General features: G+C 38.0%; 1 protein-coding gene across 4 annotated transcripts in view; it reads left to right on the plus strand.

The window, feature by feature from the left end:
* The window catches only part of ZBTB20 (zinc finger and BTB domain containing 20), a 445,196-nt gene that overhangs the window by 50,415 nt on the left and 371,510 nt on the right, over positions 1-23,271 (plus strand). For all 4 annotated transcript variants that reach the window (XM_030955850.1, XM_030955680.1, XM_030955758.1 and 1 more), the window contains exon 2: positions 8,042-8,101. The gene's annotated coding sequence lies outside the window, so the exon portion shown is untranslated. The remainder of the gene's footprint in view (positions 1-8,041; positions 8,102-23,271) is intronic.

A 23,271-nucleotide genomic window follows, 5' to 3' on the forward strand; every position in this document is an offset into this window, starting at 1 on the left:
TTTCTTGCCTTTTGATGACCTTTTATTTCTTAACTGGGGTATTGTGAGCTTCAGAGTCAACTGGAGAACACTTGTCCTGGGAGGTTATCATCCTTTCCTTACTCTCTTACATTCACCTGCCATTGATACCAGAAAAACGTATTTCTGATAAATGTGAATGCTTCACTAGTTGGAGATCAAAAGCAAATGTAAGAATTGTACCAGGACTGCTTATGGGCGTTTTGACATGGGGCTGATTCATGTCATGCAAAAGGATTCTGTGATTTTCCCTTTTCTGGCCTGTACAGATGCTTGAGCTTTGATTCACTTTGTAAATAGAAGGAGCATGAAAACCAGTATACTTTTCATCCTCACTAAGGACTGAAGTCAAAATCTCCTTTTCAGTGGTAATTTCTAAACACCAATATAACCAAAACAGCTATAGCTATAGCAAGATAACTGGGGTCCCTGCTCAGAGCTGCTCCCCAGCTCTTCAAAGCTTGGATCTGCTTTGGCTGAATGATTCTCCTTTGGTACCACCTGCTGCTCATATGCACTGGGCATCCTTCCCAGGGGCTTCCAGCTAGCATTGTGTAAGTACACACTGGAAAGGCTGCATAATTCATGAGGACATAGCTAACGTATCTGCCTCTTGAAAAATGTCCTGAAAGCACTTCTAAACTCAAAGAAAGGTCCTACTTTGTCTTCTGGGTCTAGTAAAATACAAAAGGTTTTGGGAGGATTTGCTGTTTGTTTTGTTGCAATTGTTTCCATTGTGAGACTTCAGCAATTTTGAATGAAAGTCCTTTCCCTTCAGCTGAGGCTTCCAGAGGAAGATTTGAAATCAAAAGTTAAAGAAGGGATAGGCATTGTGTGTATATCGCTAATGCTGCATCTTTTCTCTACTGAAGTATTTGTAAGCTAGCCTTTAAGTCCATCAAAGATACATTTCAGTGTTTTCTCTACTTGTCTTCTGCTTATCCTTATTTTCTGTAGCATTAGGTATACTCAGAAATACATGTATTACTTATACACTCTTCTCTATGTGTCAAACAGAATTTGTAAGTCATTTATGTGAGCACTACACAGTAAACCATTCTCATACAGTGTACTAAATATTAAATATACAGCATAATGTGCTAATAAAATGTTGCTAACATAAGTAGGCCACCTAAATTAGAGACTAAGCCAACTCTGTGATTAACTGTCTCATCTCCTGAATTCCTGCATTGCACCTTGGAAGGCTTTGGTAGGGAAAAAGAAACGTAGTATAACATATAAATATTGACAAAATTGTTAAGATCTAAAACCAGGGAGAGAAAAAACAAACTGTGTTTGACCATTATAGCAATTAAGAGTAGATTAATAAATGTGTTATCAGCTATCACATTGTACAAGTTTGTATCAAGGCTGAGGGAATAATATATGTTGGCTGAGGGAATTGGCATTGGAACAGGCTTCCCAGGAAACTGTTCACAGCACCAAGCCTGACAGGGTTCAAGAAGGATTTGGACAATGCTCTCAGGCACATGGTGTGGCTCTTGGGGTGTCCTGTGCAGGGCCAGGAGTTGGACATTGATAGTCCCTGTGTGTCCTTCCAATTCAGCATATTCTGTGATTTTATGATACATCTTCATTAATCCAGGGCTTCAGAAGCAATATTACAGAATCATTTCTATGAAATGCTAGTTGAGAAAAGTTGTGTGAGATTCATAACCATGTTTCTGCCATGGTGGTCATGATGATATTACCATTCAGACAAAAAGTTGTGACTGTGTGGTGGCCTGAGGTTACTGTGGAGGAGGTGGGCGTTGTTTTACACTGCTGAATGCTGGGGACTTCAAAGGATCTGTGCTAACTTCAGCAGGTAAAGAAAGGTCACTTGTTTTATCCAGAAAGGAACCTTGAACTTCCCTCCTTTTCAGCATATCACCTGGGAAGGCTGTGTCACATCAGCACTGTGTTGGGCAGAACAATGTGTCAGAAGGGAGAGCGTAAAGATGGGCCCAGCTGGAGGTCTGGCCTAGAACAGCATCGTGTCAGAACCCCAGGGACCAGTGGAGATGACCTTTTTTTTGTTTGTGACACAGATGAGGTTTGCTTCAGCAGGGTAGCTTTATTCAGTAAAGAAAATGTGATCGTACTGGAGCTATTTTATCCTTTGTTGTAGAATTTCTGTCTGGAACTTTGACCAGATTTTCCCTCTGAATTTAGCATCTTCCTAGCAGATGTACAGAAGCTGAGGAAGGTGCATATGCCTCACAGGAACTTTATTTTTGCTCAGCTGCAGTTCAGAAACAGCCATCCTATTCACTAGCAAACACGTGAATACAGGATCTTTATACTAAAACTCTTATTTCTATATTTAAAATTCCAGCATGGTTTGGTGAGGGGAAGGTATTTGGGGGTTAATAAGAAATGTGTATTCTTCAAAGCAGCCCCACCTCCAAAAAAAATGTCCACAGCCTTATAAAATACCTGGTTTGTGTCCTAAAATAAAGCATGTATTTCATGCTCTAAAAGTCTGAGGTTTGTAGCTGAAAAAGATTAAGTAAATAATTCAGAATTTGTTATGTTTACTTGTTAATAATTAAGCAGGTTAGTCTGTGTACTTTTTATAGGCATTGAACTTTATTTATTTATTTTTATTTACTTGGCTCATGTTCTGATTTTTAAATTTGAAGAAGTTTCTGCCAAGGAAGAGATCATGAGAGAAAAGGCATCAAGGAGTTAAGTACTGCACAGGAAACAAAATCTATAGGGACACATAATCTCTGGAGAGAATGGAGAATTGTCATCTCTCACTTCCCTTCTGCATTCCTCCAGACTAATCTCTAGTGCTTGAAGAGAATTAAATTTTAAAGGTGATAATGATTTTTAAGACAAAAGCAGCACCTTTGATTCCTACTTTGTGTTTTTGGAGACAGAGAGGTCTGTTAGGAGGTGACATTTGGTTCATCTCAGTCAAAGTTCCAGCCGTGTTCCATTTCAGAAATAGCTCAGAAATTTGAATGAAAATATTGGTAAGAACACATCATGTGGCTGTTTTCCTGTTATTTGAGTGAGATACAGTCTGGGGAGATGCTGCAAACTGACAGACCGTAGAGTCTGACATTGTTGTCTTCTGAGAAGGTACAGAGAGGCCACAGCAGCATGAGCTGCTCGCCCAGCCACATTTGGAACCATCCATTGAGAGACTGCATCCTGTGGCAGGCGGTAGTTCAGTCCAAGTGGATCAGTCTGGGCAGATTTCAGTGGCAGTGAACAAGCAAATAGCTTCCCAGGCTCCTCTTGAATCTCAGTGTCTGTCACTTGAGAAGAGAATGTGATGAGAAGCAAAATGATTCCATGTTTTCTGTCCAGTAATTTTTGCTTGTTGTTTTACATGGTTTAGCCCTGAGCATAGATTGAAATAGAGAAAGAGAAGAGATTTCATTCTCCCCTCCTCCCTTGCCCACTGCTAATCACATTCCCTTCCTATCTTAAGTAAGGCCACTGCCTAATATTTCTGAATGTTTGAACTGTTCCTTTGGTCTTGGCAGAATAAGATATCATTTGATATTTTCACTCACCTTTTCCAAAGGGGAGACAAAGCACAGGATAGTGTGAAAAGTCAGCTGAAGTGATCGGCATTAAAAGACAAAAGCTGCTGAAATGTGAGAGTGATCTTTGGACTGTATATAAAAAATCAAAGATTTTAAAAGACTGTTTATGTGAAAATTAATAGCCTGATTTTGTTGACAGTTGAAGTCTTCAGCTGTTACCATGGCATGTTTTAATTCCCTGTCTGCACTGGTATTTCCTTCTGAAGAAATACACAGGCTCATTGCTCCGATATTAAAAATGCCATTTGCTTCTCATGTTCCAGGTGGTGATTTCTGTTCAAGTAAACTTATGGTACCTGAAGTGAAGGCATATGAACCTCTCAGACAGCATTACAGATGCTCCTTTTTCTCCATCATGTGACTGCTGCCTTCAAAGATCATTTTGTCCTGCACCTAGACAGTTGATCCAAATCTTTCACAGAGATAAATATGCGCAGGCAGTACTTTTCAAATAGAATTGAGTAGTGCACAGGGAACTTAAATTGTTTCCTGAATGACTTTTTCATGTGTGAAGGATGTAACTGTAACACAGTTGTTTCTTTAAATTTTTTCTGTACATGAACGAAGCTTCCTTCCCCACAAAAAAGCCAAAGCGTATCCAGTTCATTATCTTGTACTTCAGACCAGGTCAGTGGTCTGCTTTGGGCAGCTGTCTTCATAAATTCTTCAGACAATGTCTTTATCATGGAATTTAATGCTAGTCACTTGATTTATTCTTTTTTTTTCCCCCCAGACAGACAAGCTTGACCCTTGAGAAAAGTTACAGAGATCTCAAGTCTAGTTCTCAGTGGACCAAAGTCCATATCACAAAAAACCATTACTACAGTCAGTAATAGTTGCCCTTGGTTGTAAGTCCAGTGAAGGGTTGAAGCAGGCCCAAAACCTGACCATTCAACATGGTCCATTAGTTCAAAGCTGAGGGGCAGTGGTGAGCCTGTGTGAGACAATCTGTTCTTCTGCTAGAGATACTGTCCTGAAAATGAGGGGATTTCAAGCTTTAAGTGTGCCAGATAAGACTTTTCCACAGACGTTAAATTCTCACACAATTTTTTTTTTAGAGCATTTTTTTCATGCACTGTCCATTTTGCTGAGAATATATTTTGCCCAAGTTTCATGCCAGGTTTAATCTCAAAAGAGACCAAGAGATTTATGAGTACTCTCATAGTGAATCATGTCTGAGATTCTTTTTGGCTCCTATATTCTTAGCATTAATAAACAGTGATTTCTTTCATTCACTTGCTGCTGGACTTTAGTTTGTATGTGTGATGACTATGTTTGGAAGGAATTGAACCGGACTGATGCTAATATAATTTATCTTACTCTTTGAATTTTGTTTTTAAATGTAGGATCTGAAAAAGAGAAGATTTACCATTTCACAATATTCCCCCTCCCACCATAATCTCGAGAGAAAATGTAAATAAGATTGACACCTTCTTTACATTTTCTTGAATGGAATGTGGTTATTTCGGTTTCACTTAATCTGATGATAGGTCACTGAATCTGATGATAGTGTTTTTTTCATTAGTAGCAAATATCAGAAGGCCATGCAGCCTATAAGACATCAACATAAGGAAATGAAAAACTGTGTATTGTTCTTCTTGTTTGCATTTTCAGCAGTACAGGATGCTCTTGTTACTGTACAAGCAATCGGAATAGTGGAAGAGGCATTTTTAATTTAGGATTGTTTAAGTTATCCATTTCTATATTTCTTACTTTTGTGGTAGATCTCATTCTGGTTAGATATTTAAAAAGCAGAGCTAGTAAATGTACCTCATTTACTTCATCCTGAAAAGCACATTTTGCTAGGAAATCACCATGGCCTATGTCGAGCCTCTCTGAGGACTGATAGACTTACAGCTTTGAGCCCAGTAAGCCTCTAGCGAGCCTATGCTGTGAAGTATTCACCTCTGCTTTGTACAGGGAGTTAGCTTTCATGTAAAAGTAAAAAAACAAAGTGGTTTCCTGAATTACGCACAGAGTTTTTCACTCCACTGATATCATACAGATGCATCAGATTTTGAGGGTATTACTTGATATGATGTAATTTGAATCACCAATACGCTGTTGATCTAAGTTAAACCACAAGGTTTAAACATGGAGGTTGGAATCAAAAACAAAGTGTATGGCCTGGAAACAGCTGTTTTGGTCCAACAAATTACCATCTCAAGTATAAGGTTTGATTAATTTAAATCATGTATAAAAACAGTTATAAAAATTGTGGCAGAAATGTTGCCTCTAATTAAATTCAGGCATTCAAATGTTTAGAAAGGATCAATTAATGATTGTGAAAATAAAGTAACTGTAACAGTTATACAGACTCTTGTACAGCAGTTCCTGGCAAAAATTACAGCTGACAAGAGGGTAGCTTGTCATCATGAGTAGTTGTACAAATGCTCAAATGCCAGTAGGCCAGAGAAGAGAAACTGAGGCTTTTGACTTGGATTTAATCCTTTGCAGAACGTGAGGAGTCTAAACACTGCTGGAAGTCTGACTGATCAATGTGTTTTAAAGTAAAAAATTTTCTCTCGCACCTTGTGATCAGATTTTCCCAGGCTCTTTCCGTGCTTTTCAGGCTCCCCAGTACCAGCATCTCTTACTGGGCTCACTCAGCAGAGCCATCTCTCCCTGCAGCACATCGTGTGCCAGCAAGCACAGAGTGGTGCAGCTGGTAGCTGAGGTAGACATTAGGCAAACAGTACCATTTTGTACCTAATAGTATTGCTTGAATCAAACATATCCTCGTGCAATCCATCCAGCATTTTAAAGGTCAAAACCCCATCCTCATTACTCAATATCTAGGTCTTCTGCTTTGCTTTATTCATTGTCTGTGCAGATCTGACAGACTGTTCCAGACCATCCTTGTGTAATGCTGGAAAGTGTTAACAGCCACTGTCCAGCGAGTCTCTCTCTATTCAGGCAACTGCAGACCGTAGGAAAGCTGAAGCATTTGTTGCACAGCCTTGGATCAAGCAAAACAAGCACTGTTCCCTGAAAACAGTGGAAGCTGCCATCCAGCAGCCTGTGCCGAGTACACTCAGGATTGAGCCACAGAGGCTGGGGGATTGTCACAGGGAAATTTCTGCAAATGCTGCTGGAGGTATCATTTGATTGTAATGACCACAGGTAGAAAGCACTCAGAAAACAAAAGGAAAATGCAAGATCTGAAAAGAAATTGTGAGCATGTCTGAGAGAAAGAAACAGAAGCATCCCTGCAGTAGATAGGAACTGGTGGGAAGTCAGACTTGGAAACAATGAACCTGAAAGCCTAGTGTTGTTATATCTTCTTTATTTGAGAAAACAGCACTTTGTAAAGGCTCTCCAAAGATGAGTTAATTCTCATGAGTAATCTCTTCTCACCTATAATCCCAGCAGTTAAAATATCTTTGTGGCTAGCTATGAAAAACCCCCACTAGCAAAATATATATATTATTTTTATAATATATAAACCATTTATTAATTTTAAATTACTTTAGTAATTTTTCTAAAATTATATTTTTAGAAAAATTTTATATATATATTATTAAAGAATACCAGTCATTTTAGTTAGTCCTGCCACACTCAAGCTGGCATTAGCTTTGGACACAGGTTCTTATGTAGAAAGTCAGCACTTGAGAGGAACAAAGGGAACTCACTGCTCCTGCAAGGAAGCAGGAAGCTTGACTGGAGTGGGTTTGGGCACTGTAATCTAAGTGAACCTCTTAAAACAGGGATTGGAAACTGTGCCAGTCTGGTCCCTAAACCATATTCTGAACTGGTGAAAGGAGGGTTCTCAACTTCTTCTTTCAGTCTTCAAAATTCTTACTTTTTCCTCAGCTGTGTGACAGCCACTTCTGAGCATTTTGGTAGTTAACAGTATATGGTACTAGGTCTGCTTTTGGTTCTTTGTTTCCTCAATGCAACCTGTGGAGAGGTTTCTGAACATTTTAGTCCTTAAAGCCATTTCTAGCTGAAAATATGAAAATGTTATACATGTTTTTCATTTAAAAAAAAAAGAAACTCTATTTAGACTCAACCGATTAAAGAACTTACCTCTAACTTTTTCCAAAATGCATTTGAATGACAAATGTAACAGGCAAAACTTTGGTTGTGACACACATTTGGTTTTATCCCTAAGATGAATTAAACTACACTTAATGGAAAAAAATTACTTTTTTGAAGCATGGAGTCTTAGAAATCGCTCCCTACTTATTTTGTGTCCAGCTGTATAATTTCCCTCCCTGAAGCATGTGCATAGCATAACATTTGAAATACTAGTACATTTAGTTTATTTTTTGTCACCTGTGCACTGCATGCAAATGTGTAGGACTTTGTTTTGTCTTCCTTCAGATAGGTGTATGTTTATATATATACAGCATTCCACCCACTTCCCCCACTGAACACCAGCTATTTGACTGTTATGGAAACTTGAGGTTTTTTGTGTGCAAATCCCTAAACATACTCATTTCTTTTCTTTACAGCAGCACAAGAAAGAAGTGTTGAGAGCTGCTCTTAACCCTTTTGGAGGCCCAAGTCAAAAGGTAAAACCAAGTGTTAATGTTTGTGTTTCTGAAGGTGTTGACATCATAATTGTTTAGAAATGTTGTTTCCTTATCGCATCTAAAGTGAGATTTCCCACAGGAGAAAAGCAGAGATACGGTAAGAGGAATCAAAACATTATTAGGCCTCTTTAAGAGCCACCAGCATATCTGGGCATAAATTATACAGGTAAGTTACAACTGGTAAACTGCAATTATCTGTTTTACTTAATATGAAAACATTGGCGTTGAGAGTCAATGGGAATTTCAGTAGGATTTAATATTGCTAAGGATTTAATGATTTTTGTCTCACTATTACTTGATAGTTTTTATGATATATAAAGTTTTTTCAAATTACAGTAAAACAAATCCTGTAGCTCTTTTCTCAGGCAAGAGTCCCTCAATGGGAGTTTTGCCTGAGTGAGAACTGAATGAGGTCTAAATAATTAGCAATTAAAATATTCAGTTATTGTGCTACTGTATATAACAAAGCACTGGAGGTATTAAAAATTGCTAATCTCCTTCTTATTAAAATGTTAACTGCTAAACATAATACAGTTTTGCATTTCTATCATTCATTTTTGCAGTTCATTAGTAGAGGTGAAATGTTTGTGACAAATAGTCATTTGAACTTTTAAGGCATTGACTTTGTTTTCCTGGCATTTTAGTTAATATTTCCAACTGAGTTAATTTACAAGCAGAAGTTTTTGTGTAAGCTGTGGATTTTATAAAAACCTGATCATGAGCAACTTCTTACATGCCATTCATGAGTATTTGCAGGAGAAAGCCATTGGTAGGCTACTCCTCAGGAGGCAGGGCTGGGCAGTTTGAGTATATAATTTATGTATGTTTATGGCAGTTAGAGTATGTAATTTATATACATTTTGATCAAGCAGCTTCTTGTAATAGACTCCAGTGATAGCTTAAGGGTTGTCCAAAGGGTTTACTGGACAATTTGCAGTGAGACACTGGCATGTGAGCAGTTCTGCAGCTGGCTAAGGAGCAAAGCCGTGCGCCCCAGACCTCTTAATTATCACATGAGCTCTTTATTACCCTGCTAGTTAATGTAAGGGCCAGACTGTGCTCTCATCCTGCTTCACAGTGCAAAAGAATGAGTGAGATGCATCTCCTGTCTCCTTCTTCACGTAGCAGCAGAGGAAGTGTGGGAAGGGAGAGTCATAGTTGGTGTTAGAGAACAGAGTGGTAAGTGAAGGTGGTAACTGGTAGAGGAAGAAGATGAGTTTATGAAAAGATTTGGTGACAGGTGAATTTCCCAGGGGAAGGCGACACCCTCAATGCTATTTCCCCCATAGTCACTCCCTGGAGTAGATTTTGTTGCTTACTATGCCTAAAGGAGTTTTTTTTTCCTAATCTTTCTTTAGAGACATTTAGACCTAGGCATTTAATTGTGCCATATAACTTTTGGCAATTCAGGCCATGATTCTGCAAGGATTTACATGTGTATTTCACTTACAGCATTATGAGTAATCCTGTTGAAATACATGAGATTAATTGCAGGACATAAAGTTAGGCATGTATATTTGTCTTTGCAGTAAAAAAGGTGTAGTTTAATTTATTTATTTACTTTCAGGGTGGGAAATTATTTTTTAAAATACATAAATACATGGGATTTTCCACTAATTTTGTAGCAATAAAAGAGGAGATGGATGGTAGCAAAATAAGCTTTCTGCTTGCTCCCCAAAATTACATTTTTGTCATGTTCTCAGCTGTAAAGTATGGGTAAGAATAGGCTGTTAACATTTTCCTTTTTGCATGAACTGTTAAACCTCCAGCTAGAATGAGATGATCATATGATTTATTATAGAGGAGTGAAAAGGACAGAAATCAAACAGGAAGGCATGTGTACTTGTGTGGACTCTTGTTTATAATTTCATCAGATTGGTGCACACCTCAGACATTTTATTTAGTGATAAGATATGCAAATTATTCTGGAGCCAGCAGCAATACCTTCACCTGAATGTCAAAACTGGCAGAGATTTTTAAACCAAACCTCAATAACAACTTGTATTTTAAAGCAACTATTCCTAAGATATAGCTACCAACAACAGACAAGTAAGTGCAGAATTGTTTCCTACTTTCCTTCATACCATTTTCCTTCCTCTCTTGTTTACCTCCATGGAGGAACAAGGCTGCAGGCTTACCTGTAAATACTGGGTGTAACTATGGGCAACCGTGCAGATGAGCTACAAAGGTATGTGGAAGTTTGTGCAAAGCACAGGAATGCAGTTTGAAAATGGGGACACCTAAGGAATGAAATGTACCAGAGGAGATATCTTCTGTTTCTCCAGATGCCTACATCACATCTTTGTTATCTCTGAAGGGATGGGTAACACAGACTCTTCATTTCAACTGCTTGCTCTGTCTTTGGTTTTAGTTTTCTTGCATTTGTGTCCTTAAATCAGAATGTGGTAGTAGAAGCCTGTGGATACGGTGAAACATTTGGATGGTAGCTTTGCCATGGGATCGAGAGCTGAAATTCTTCAAAGCTGTAGATGTTTAGCTGCTAGGGTTTTGGTTTTAAGTGTACATACACTCATGAGAAAAAGGGTGAATATGCAGCCTGGGATTTAAATGTTAGATGTGTTTATTTTTTGAATCCTTGTTCAAGTCAGTGTGCACTGACTCTAAAGTGACAATCCTGTGCATTTTCCCTAGATTCCTCCTCTTCTCTCTGTGGATGTGTGCACATAACTATGTCCAAACACTTCCATCTGAAGTTTTCCTAGGACTTTCTTGGCTTGTTTTCTTCTTGTTGTTGTTTTTAGTGTGTGTAGCTAATTAACCAGAAAGCTATCTGGACTGAAAACATCCAACAAAGGGTAACAACTGAAATTCCTGATTGGAAAGATAAGACCTGTCCATAAAATGTAAGTCCTATAATACATTCTCATGGATCTGGGTGCTCTTTGTGAAAAAGCCAAAATACTCAAGTCTTACTGCTTGTGTGGATTTGGGCCACTGCGACAGAACATTTTGTTTACAACAACTAATTCTAGGACCTACTTTGGTGTTGTGGATACTTGATTTCTACCCACTCAAACGGAAGCACTTCAAAATAATTAAAGTAAATGAATTATCCATACACAGAGCAAACCCTTTCAGAGGGAAAGTGAGTTTAAGGAAAGCAAGAATCTGCTTTTTTTTGGGGGGTGTTTCTTCTGAACCATGTATTTCAAGGTCTTCTTAAATAAGAAGCCGATGCTTTTGTTGAAACATAAAAAATAGACCTGAATTTTTGATTGTCATTTCTGCTGTGGGTGATGAAGTTAAATCATTAAAAACTAGAAAAAAAACAACAAATGAAATTTGTCTTTTGAAGCTGAAGTCCAGGCAGTAGTGTGTGGCCTCTGCAAAATGCTTACTGAGGTAGCGCTGGAAGAGATACAGTGGGTGTTGTGATATGTTCACTTTTAATGCACTGCTGTAAAAGAATTGGAAAGATTTGGAAATCTTTGAGGGAATTTTCCTGATAGGCTGTAGGAATTCTCCTGGTTTAGTCTTTCACCTGAATGGATGCACTTTAACCCTCCGTTGCAGTCCTGGTGCCATGGTTGCAGCTTCCAACGTTGACACTTGGCCAGTTGCCACAAGAATTGATCACTTGTTTCTGTATAGGGAATAGTTGCCTAGATTGGATACCAATACCTTGCTAATCCAACCAAAACCTATGCATTCGTGTTTGATAAATGTTGATACTGGAATCTGTCATGTTCTTTCAACATCAAGCTTCACAGGAAATCTCTGCTTCCATGCAGAAGTCCTCCTTTACTTGCAGCTTCAGGAGGTGAAATTCAGCTTCTTTCTTACACTGACGCTACATTTGCTTTTTTCACTGCTGAATTAGATCCAGGCATCCAGTAGCATTCCAGAGGGAGAGGGGACCAGCATTGCAGCCTGCACTGCTGTTTCTCTGCTTGGGATGAATAATAGCCCATGGGGCTAGTGAACCATTACACTGACTTTTTCCTGTTCCTTCATAGCTTATTTGTGCCCGGGGGACATGGGTTACCAGAGCCTGAACCCAGAGTTCAGTATTGTGTGTTTATGTGTGTTCATGTGTGTTTATGTTTACCTGCATGCATGTCTGCTGTGTTCACCAGCAGATATTCTAGTAAAAGTAACAGTGCCAGGCCAGTGTGCCTGCTTTGAGGTGTCAGTCACAGGTAATATTTTACTCTTCCTCCTTTACTGTTTTTGATAATGAATGTGAAAGGATTGGCCTCTTAAATCAACACACTGGTTTCTCATTTAGTTCTTTAAGCATGGAGTTTCAGGATGCTAAAATTCTCTTTCTTAGAGCACATTTGAATCGTGTGGCCTGTGATTCATGTTGATTTGCCAGAGGCCATGACCTGATACCTCCTCTATGAAAAAGATAATGTCCCTCTTCACTGAGAGTGAAAAAGTAGTGGCAAGAAGTATATGCCAGGAAAGGTTTTTGAGATTCAGAACAAGGTATTTAGCTACCATGGTTTTTGATCAGAAGCGTGCCAGAGTCAAAGCCAAGAAGAAACTTTCAGTCATGCTCATTTTCTTCTTCATCTGAACTGCAGATCATCTGGTAGTATCTGAATGATGTGGCATGGGTGACACTTGCCACTTTTGCCACATGGAACATAATTTGACTTTGAATTCTTAGTTCTGTGCCAGTGACTCAGTTTACGTTCTTCGCAAAGGATAAATAGCAATTTTGCTGTCCAGATGTCACATTCAGGTGTCCAGACAGATTAAAGTACTGATCTTTAATATCTCTGGTGTTTGTTTTGGGAAAGTTAATTTTCTTTAGTGGATAGCTCAAGACAGGGACTTTTTGCTTCTTTTCCTGGCTGATTTCTATTCCATTGTCTTTAAAACAGGGAAGACTTGGCTTCCCTGTTTTTCTGTAAAAGTAGAACGTGGCTTGACAAGGAATTAATTGTAAAAGAGAGGGCTAAATCCTCCATCTGGTGGTTCAAGATTTTAACTTCAAATGTTATTGTGTCCTGCAAAGTTCAGGAGATACATCTTTCACTGAGTAGTATGGTGAAATAATTTCTTCCCTCCCTCCCTTCCTCCCTGCCTCCCTGCCTCTTTCTCTTTCCTTCTCTTTATTTCTCTTCTTTTCTCTTTCTCTTTTTTTGTTTCTCTCTCCCTTTCTGTGGTAGTATCTCCCTCTTTCTCCCCCTATCCCCCCATTTGAGTAGATGGACATCTGTTTTCCTGTTAGACCTGAATCAGACATTTGTGTGGGGACACTGTGATGCTGCTGCTGAACACCTTCCAGGTCCTTTTGTTGTTCATTTAGTAAGCCTTCCAGTCAAAGCCAACCTTTAGTTGTACAGTAGTTTGATAAGCAGAGCAGCATTCCTGCATAACTTCCTGCATAACTCAGTGTTCTCAGAAATGTGGGTTATTAAAAGACCAACTCCTGTTTCTCCTGCACCACGAGTGAAAAGGCAGACAACAAAATGAGCGACAGCAAGAAGTCAGCAGTCGTGGGAGCTGGACCACTTCTATGGCAGCAGCACATTTTAGTGCCAAAAAGATGAGCTAGAGCATTTTGACTCTGAAAAACAGCTTTGAGGCCATTTCAGTCATTCACTTTGGGTCTTTGGAATTAAACTTGTATCATTCTTACTGATATTAATAGGACTTGAGGGATTATACAAGACTCTATGCCTTCCCCAGGCATATCTTTAGGATGGCGGAGAGAATTCATGAAAGTAGGCAGAGGCTCTTCTGAGAGAAAAGCAGTTGAAAACTTGTACTTTTTTCTGGCAAGAAATCAATATTGAAAAAAGAAAAAAAAAGCAAGAAATGTTGCTCCTTAGTCACTTATAGAGCATTTTAATTACATAAGTTCTTATAAATCTGGATTGTGGTCATTAGCTGCAGAACTTTGATCTGAAACTTCTTCCTTCCTCTGAATTAAAATATCTTTACAATTATGTTTATAGGCACGTTTAAATGTTTGGGGGTTTTTTATGAGATGGGACTGCCCCAAGATGTCAGTATCTCTGTCTAAGCATTCTCTTGTAAGTTACGTTTTAAAAGTTTGATTGGTGTGTGGCTGAAACACAATGTTCCAGTCCCACTTGCCTGGCTGGGCTATAAACGTGAGATGAGCTCTTTCCATATAAACTTTAAGCTTCCTTGAAATTCTGGAGGCCACCAGACTGAATCACGCTCAGGTTAACTCCTCCACCAAGACTGGAGACTCTTATCCTGACTTCAAACGTCATCAAGAAAAAGCATCTTTCTCTTTGCCAAGACATTATACTGCATTATACTAAATTCATTCATTTAGGGGTAACTAAACCTCTCTAGATCTTGGGAAAAATATTTTTTTTTACCTAATGAAAGTCTTTATGTTTGAGAAGCAGCTTTTCTTTGGTTATTTTGTAATTAGTTTTAAAAATCTTCATCCTCCCACTATTCTTCCTTATAATTGGTGACTCGGAGCAGAGAGACATGTGGAGGCAACATTGCAATGTGAAAAACCTAGTTATTATCCAGACTGATCCAAATAAGCAAGCCCACCATCCTCTCAGGCTCTTCAGAAAAGTGAACTTTTTTCCCAGGCAGTTTTCTTCTCCTCTGGGGAGGAGAGCTGCACAGATTTTTGTAAAATGCCCTCATCCATCTATCTCTCAGGCAGATCTGCTTCCTATAGTTTGGAGAGCTGCCTGTGGATTTTTGAGGAGACAGTTGCTCATGTATGTACACTGAACATCCATGGCCTGCAGGTGATCCTGTTTCTCTGGGACTGTGCTTTAGTAAAAGAGATTAATGTTCAGTTACCCAAGCTTTGTTTATGCCACTACTGAAAGGCAGCAGCAGGTGAGAAGTAACTTGAATATGCCCTCTCCTGGTGTTGCTGTATTAAGTGCTGTTTTCATTCTCCAGTTAGAGTTTCCATAATAAGGCTTTAAAATGATGAGTTCTTTAAGTGCTTCAGATCCCCAGACTCATTCTGTAGTGTTTTAAGATGCTGGACTTTGTATTCAAGAAGTGGCATGACCTCTTCTTCTCTCTTCTTGGGTACAAAACCCCATCAATTTTCTGAAGAATATATGTGACTGTAAATAATTTCCATCTCATAATGAAATCCGTGTTTATCTGAATATTGATGCCTTAAACAGCAAAAGGAAAAATATATTTAAACCAGGTATTTTTTCTTTCTTCTTATGTAGCTATTAACAGAGGAGTTAAACTTGTACTTATATTTTCAGATCATTTTTTTTAATATTGTGTTGAGAGGGAAAAACATCAGTTTAAAAATCACACTTCTCCTTTAGAAACCTTTTCCTTAGCATCTGGTAATATGGGTGTTAGGGTTAGTTTGGCATATTGTAGGAAAAGTACATATAAGCCTTGTGCTTAAATTTTGAAACCTGTACAGTCAAAATTATGTACAGTTGATCTGGATATAGCTTGCAGAATTACAGAGTTTACCCTTTAATTAAAATGTTACTTTACTTCTATTTTGTCAATCAAGTAATAATAAAATGTGTGGTTTTTTAAAAAATAAAAAGCATGATTTAGCAGAAGTTTTTCCTGCTTTTTTGATCAATTTTCTAACCAGAGATTTTTTTTCTTGAAGTCTTGCCAATGGCAAAAATAAGGAGGGAATGTGTGGACTCATGCAGAGTGCTCACTAGGGAAAAAAAAAAAAAAAAAAACCCCTAAGCTATGTCTGAGGAAATGTCACATTTCTCTGATATGAATGAAATGCAGAACTCACTTCTTACTGCTTTGAAAAAATCAAATAAAGTAACCTCTCCATTTAGAGAACAATTTCTCTCTGTGTTCCACTTCCATTTCTTATTGGAAATCAAACAGCTTTGTTTTTCAGCACTTCTCCTGCAAACTTGGTCCCTTGTGCACACACACAAAACCCCCTAAATCTGTGCATCCTAGGGAATCAAAGATTTTGGAAGGTACATTTTTCATAGGTAGTTATAAATATGTATTAAAAATTCCCATTGCATGAATTTCTTAAGGGGATAATACATGAAATCACAAAGGAAAATGTTATGGCAAAAAGAACTGAAGTAAACTGAAATTCAGATCTTCACATTAGGAAGACTCTGACTGAAGTAACAACATTGCACAGATGTTGGAAACAGAGCAGTTGAAGTAGAACTGGGTTTCAATCTGAGGCTTTGCTTTTGACCTCTTACTGGTAGGGAGTTCTAAGACAACATTGGTGTCATCTTCAGTTGCCTCTAGAATCTCTTCAGTTATGGAAGATATCTGCCCATGAAATACAACTAGAATTCTTCATTCGTTTGTACAGCTTTAGGGTATTAATTCTTAACACAGCTTTCAATGAGGTAAAAGTTCACAGTAACTCTTACAGGAAATATTCAAGTGGATTATCCCTGAAAACCAGGAAAAAAGATTTTATTTTATTTACTTTACTTTAGTTTTTAAGAGGAGGACCTTGAGGAACATCTGTGGGCTTTTTGGGGGTTTCAGCTTCTTTTCTCCAGTGCACTGCATCCACTAAATGTGAGGTGGTAGAACTTTTTCCTTCCGCAAAGCTGCCATTGTTTTAAGGCCATTCTGCTCCCTCTGAACACATATTGTAACAGGTGCCTCACTTGCTTGGCTCTCCTGGAGAAGTTTTATGGATTAAAGCACCACAGGTACCCTGCACAGTGGCACTATTAACAGTGTGGAATGAGGTTGGGGGAAAAACTCATATAGAAGTTACACACCTAGGTGCAGTTAGTAAACAGTGATAGTTCCCCTCATTAAGCATAATTAAACCTAATATTGACTGCAGACTGTTACTTACCTTAAACTTCTCTGCAGACATTGTGGGAAAGGGATTAACTTAGCAGATAGGTACACTAATTACTACTTTCTTCACATTAAAGTTACCATCAGCAAGGCCTATATTCATAAATAAAACATAGTAGGGGATGAGAGACTGAGAAATATGTAAATTCATTTGCAGAAAAAAAAAAGACCAAATTAAAAAAAGAAAGTTGAGTGATGCTACTGGAAGCAAAATGGCACTCTAGCTAATTACCATGAAAAGTATGATAAATCATGGACGTGTATCCTTGACTTCTGACTGATAGAGCCTGCAGAGTGCAATCTCTCATGTGTAGCCGCCTCTGACTGATTTAAACCCCTACCACTATCGGGTTTGATGGGAAAGCACAAAAGTGTGTTATTTTATTTCCTTAGCTATTGTTGCTACCTCTTTCTTCCTAGAAATGACTTGCAATTATTGTAAAAATACAGTCTGATTTCTTGTCTGCAGAAGAATTGTTGTTTGATGCAATTGACAAACAAAGGCTCCAAAGATGGTCTACTGATGGTTTAATAGCTGCATTTTCAAATCTGGTACATTGAGACGACTATAGGGATATGATAAAATGTCAAGGGAGGGGTTGCTTTTGCTTTTTTATACTTATTCTCATGGGATAGATCTTGAGTCCCACAGACAAGATTAAAAGTCAGAATCAGTTTAATTTATGAATTTCTATTTGTTTTCTGTAGATTTTTAAGTGAGTCACGTTGTTGCTCTGTGCTTCAGCTTTTTTATCTGTTTCCTCCCAAATTTCATAGTTTTGTGCACCTAACAATTGCTGCAAGGGACTGCACACACTTAGGATTATTCAGATGAGAGGCTTGCAGGATGAGGCCATACTGTGTGTTATCATGTCAGTGCTTTTACTGCTTAATCCTGTAAATACTTTAAATTTGAATACATAATGGTAGTGTGATTGTTGTTTGTGGGGTATTTTCTGTTTTCCTTGTATATCTGTCTGGAGTACTTTTTTGGTTGAGCCATATCTGAATAAAAGTCCCTTTTGTTGGGCTAGCTCACACCAGAATAATCTGAGGAGAGATTTATCCTGAGTTTCCTGGGCAGGGCATTGGCCACACCACAGGCATAGGAGAAGCTTGAGTACACTAATATTTAATGTGCAAGGTGGAAATTTACCATCACAGTGGTGTTCTTACTATGTAGATATTTTAACACAAAATTATTATTGACTTCTACTGAGTGTTAGCCTTTAACTTTTTATGAAAAGAAATTGAATCTTTGTAATGCTCGCAGTTTCACATTTTGCTGAAAGAAGGGGAGGGAAAAGTGAAGTGGTTAGTAGAACATCTGCAGATAGGTTCTAAGCAGTGAGTACCTTGTTTGTTAAGTTGTTTAATTTATCTTTTTGGTTTCTTTTTTTTTTTTCCCTAGAGATATTTACCCCTGTGATATTGATATGATGTATATGTAGGAATGTGTTGTTCCCAGGTAGGGGTATTATGCTTCAAGAAACAATGCTTATATATTAACAGTGTTGTCCTACTCTGATAACCCTTACTCTTTGCAGCTTTTTGTGTAGCCAGCAGCAGTGTTTATAGATGTTATGTGCTTTTTGCAGTTTCATTGAGTTTTGACAGCATAGAATCTGAAGAAATATTTCAAAATAGTTTCAGAGCTGCAAATTGCTTTCAAAATTTACATGGCTAAATTCTGCAGTGACTTACACATTATAACAGGTAGTTAGCAAAGCAAAGAGATGTCCTCTGAGCAACAGTCCAAAATTATTGCTAGCTAGTGAAATCACAGGTTAAAGTAAGAACAATTTACTGGAGTAAATACCAATGTAAAGGCTAGTTTGTTGCAGCAATAAAAAAAAATGCATGGCTTCTCTTGTTTAGGACTACACAACTGGAGCAAGGAGCTTTCATCTGGGATTCAATCTAAGGAGCTATTTGTTGGATCAGCTACTTCAGAGAGATTTAGAACAACTCTGTTATGGGCAGGTTTCTTTGTTTTTCCTGGTTCTCTTCCTTTCCAAAGGGAAGAAGAAAAGGGTCAATGTATAGAAAACAGAGAAACAGACTTGAGACATGGATGTTATGAGGCTTCACAGTCTGTAAATTTCTGTTTATGATCAAGGTTCCTGGCCAGACTTCTCCAGAATTATCAGCTAAATGTCATAGGGAGTCTTACTCACATTGTGATTGTAACAGTGGACAGCCTAAATCCTGGGCAGGCATTCCAGCATTTGGCCTGTTAGTAACATCTGCATGGTTTTTCTGATTAGAAATTGAAATTGGGTATATCAGCTTTATAAGGAAACATTGCAAGCAAGCATTTTTGATAAACAATAAACATTAGGAAAACTCCATTACATAAGAAATGAGAATATAAACTCCAACCATATTTTTTGGGAGGAAATAATTATTCTACTTTGTATGTTAGTATTCTAAAACTAAACTGTATTAATTCTCATTTTCTACCCAACCAGCTGGTGTCCACTGGATACTTAAAGTCCAGTGGACACAATGGTAATTTATCTCTTTGGTCTCTTGTCAAACTCATTCCCTCCAGTTCTTCTAAGAGCTCTTAAGCTTCTAGCAAAACTATTGTCTAAGTAATAACAAACTTGAAACCCAGTCAACTCTGCAAAGCATAGGCCAAATCCTGTGAATTCATAATGAGGCAAAATTTACACTGAAGTCAAAATTAGGAGCTTTGTCACTTGCAGGATTTCTGTCAGGCATAAAATCCTACTTACTTTCTTCCCCTGTGGTAAGGATGACTGAACACACTTATAGATTGTTAGAAAGTTTGGACACAGAAAATCAATTTTTTCTTAATTAAGGCATATATTTTTATGAGCATTCTTTTGGGAAGGGAGTATCTCATTTAAGTAATAATATTTCTTAAAGAATAGTTAAATGAAGAATTTGAAGATTATAATTTTCTTTCTCATCAATATCAGGACAGCAGGATCCCATGACTGACTTAAGACAAAATGACTGAATATGGACATATTTTTGCCAAGTACAATGTAGAAGTAGGAGACCAAGCTTTAAAAAAGATGGATGATACTTTTTGTATTAATGTAAGTCATATTCTTAATCAACTGGTTTAAATTTATTTGAGTTGGGCAGAATGTGTCTGTTTTAAATACTCTTCCATTTTGTACTGGGTATGTAATAGGTTTCAAACCTTTATTCAGGTACACTTAGGTCTGAGAGAAAGTCCATTATTTCTCCATCTGAAGTTGTTCCCAGTGGAATGCTCTCTAGAATGACAGTAGTAGAGCTCATGTCATTGTCCTCCTATCAGAACCTAACAGGAAAAGTGTGTGGCTGTGAGGACACTTTACCAGCATCTTGGCATTTTCCTAGTAGATATCAGTAGATTCAATTACTTCTTTTGCCATGTTAAATACTAGTGTGCTTTGAAACCTGCACTTCCTTGCTTCTCCTGCTTCCTATTCATTTTGCTGTTTATTCTTATCCTTCCCCCATAAATTGTGTTCTCTGATGTCTCTTTCTCTGTTTCTGTTTTTCAATAGCTCTGCTCTTTTGTGACTAAAGCCCTGAATTTCATTGTCCTTACTCAAGTAAAACACTTCTTGAAGTCAGTCATGGGTTTATCTTCCCGTGTTTTGGCCTTTGATGTTGTTGGGTAATTACATTATACCCATAGCAAACCCTCTGTATTTTGGGGCATAGGCTTCAGTCAGCCTAAGGCCAGTTGATTATACATTTACCTGTAGAATGAATCTGCTTACTTCCAGTGCCCCATTTGGAAGCTTGTTAGAAATGTGCATGCTGCTTTAACATGCAAATTCTAATGAGTAGGTGGAGAATAAGTTTTTTTGTCTGATAGGTTAGTACCCATTTAAAGACATAGATGGCAATCTGCTTGTTTAATGTTCAGTAAGATCTCAGTGTTGAGTGTCCAGGGGGTGGGAAGTGCTTAAAACAAAATAACTTGGGAGCTGAGGAGATAATTATATATGAGACAAAATACTGGGAAGGGCAAAGAATGCAAATGAAGGCAGGCCAAGATAGATTCAGTGCCACAGACAAACTCCCCATTTACACAGACAATACCTTCAATATCCTATGTGAGTTGGTGAACATTCTGCTGCATCTAAAATGTGGATGCATTGCTTCTTCTGGATATCCAAGTGTCTGAGCCCACCCTGGTTCTTTGGAGTCCCAGGTTACACTTCTTTTGTGTTGGGGAGAAATAGGGAATGTTATTTCATTGTAGAAGAAGGATTTTATTTGGGTGTTGCAATTTTCTGTTAAGATTATTTCTTTCTGCCATGAAATGGAACATATGGGCCTTTTACACAAAAGGTATAAACTATGAATGTCAGGTGATTGTAAGAGATAGTCCAAACTAAATGCAGTGGTCCATAATTAGTCCTGTGCTTCATTTCTCCCTTTGCTGAGACAAAATAAAACCCTGACCACTTTACCTCTTACAAAAACTGGAGACTTTCTGTGTCTGCATCTCTGATGTGTTGTTAGGCTGTAGCAGAATGCTTACAGATGAAAGTGTTCTTACCCCTCTTTCCCTTAGCATCTACTATTGGCAGAGGGACTTGGGTTTCTCAGTTAAATGAATTTTTGTTTGCTCCAGTTGCCTCTTCTTCTGCATGTCAGATCCATTACATTTTAGATGCAGTGGATTATGGTGATTTAAGGACATAGAGTAGCTGCTACATGCCTGTGAGTTAACAAAATTTAAGTATTTAAATCACATAGAAAAATGAAAAGTATTTTTTCCTGTGTTTGGAATGACTAGTAGCTTTACAGCCATCAAACTGAGCATGGAATGACCAATTGACCCTTCCACTCTGTATGTTGACTGGTGACTAAAAATGAGAAGTCTTTCCACCCCTGCCATGAGGTTATGAGAGACGACTATGTAGTAATTAATGCCACTGTATCATTTTTTAACTGCTTCAGAAATATAATATCAGATGCTCAGATGGCATCAATTGGCTTAGCTCCACTGAAGGCAACAAAATGCGATGCCAACTTATACCAGCTGAGGATCTGGCCCACAGTTAAAAGGAAAAAAGGGACAGGCTGCCAATATGGCAGGGAACATATTGAGATTTATGGTAGTGACTTAATCAGTAAAAAGTTCTGCTTGAAGTGGTTGTCTCTTTGCACATTCCCATTAGTCACTTGAGCTGGAGATATTTGAAGCTCTAGCACAGCCTCTGTGGGCACATTTGTGCTCTTGCACTCTGTTCCACACTCTATGCTCTTAAATATCTGAAAGCATCCCACATCACTCCTGTTCTTCTAGCTGGCAATCTCTCTTTAGAGGTCTACATAGATTCGGGGCCGTACATATTTTTCAACATAATTTTAATTTGGATGACTGTGTTTTTTCCTTCTTGCCTATATTTCTGGTGTTGCTTTCTTAATCGCACCTAAAAATAGGAGGAATTTCATGTCTTTTGTAATTCTTATCTAGCTGTCCTGTTTGCATTTAAGTATTATGTTAATCTTGATAAGAATAAAAAAATCCAGTTTGCTGCCTTTGTATTCAACTATGCATGTAATTTTTTTACTTGGAGATAAGGTGACTGTACCTAATGTAATACCTGTAAATTTTTATCTGCTATAAATATGATTGAATCATTTGAAGGATAGAAATTCTCTTGCCTGTATTACAAAGGTAGTGAATGAAATACGTATGAAAGATGAAATGGCTGTAGAATCTCCCCAACTTTTTTCTCCCTCAGTAATACAACTATTTTAGTATTTGGTTTATAATGAGTGCTGTCTCTAAACTTGCGAGCCATCCCCAGTTCTGATACCTTGGTTTTGATTGTTAACAGTGTTCAGAGAATATAGTCGTAACAATGCCCAGAGAACATAATATTTTGGGCCTGGAAGTTTCCATGCTTGGTCCCATCTACAATGTAGGTTATTCAAGAAGCTCTGTGATCCAGTCTTGTAATACAAAGTTGAGAAAACACTTCTCTTCTGCACTGAAATACCTGCCTTGAAAATGTAAGAAACTGATTGATGACTTGGAATTGGACCTACAATATTATGTCCAGCCACTTTTGGATCACACCCTACAAACACATTTTTAAGCAAGATAAACTTTCAGAAGTAGGGGTATTTGAATACCAAAAGCCTGCAAAGTTTGTTGAGTTTTATATATGTAATGAATTTTCTATGCTGTGGTCTAAAAGTATAGAAAAATAAACTAATCATTAAAACCTCTCCAGATACAAAGCTCTGTTTTTTAAGAAGTTTCAAAGGATGCTCTGAATGACACTCAGTCTTTTACCATGATATATTTTCCTGCACTTCAAAGTAAGAATGAGTCTTCTGTGGCATCTGTATCATGTAAGTGCTGAAAAGAG

This window comes from Camarhynchus parvulus, chromosome 1 (assembly GCF_901933205.1).
Source record: "Camarhynchus parvulus chromosome 1, STF_HiC, whole genome shotgun sequence".
Taxonomy (NCBI): Eukaryota; Metazoa; Chordata; class Aves; order Passeriformes; family Thraupidae; genus Camarhynchus; species Camarhynchus parvulus.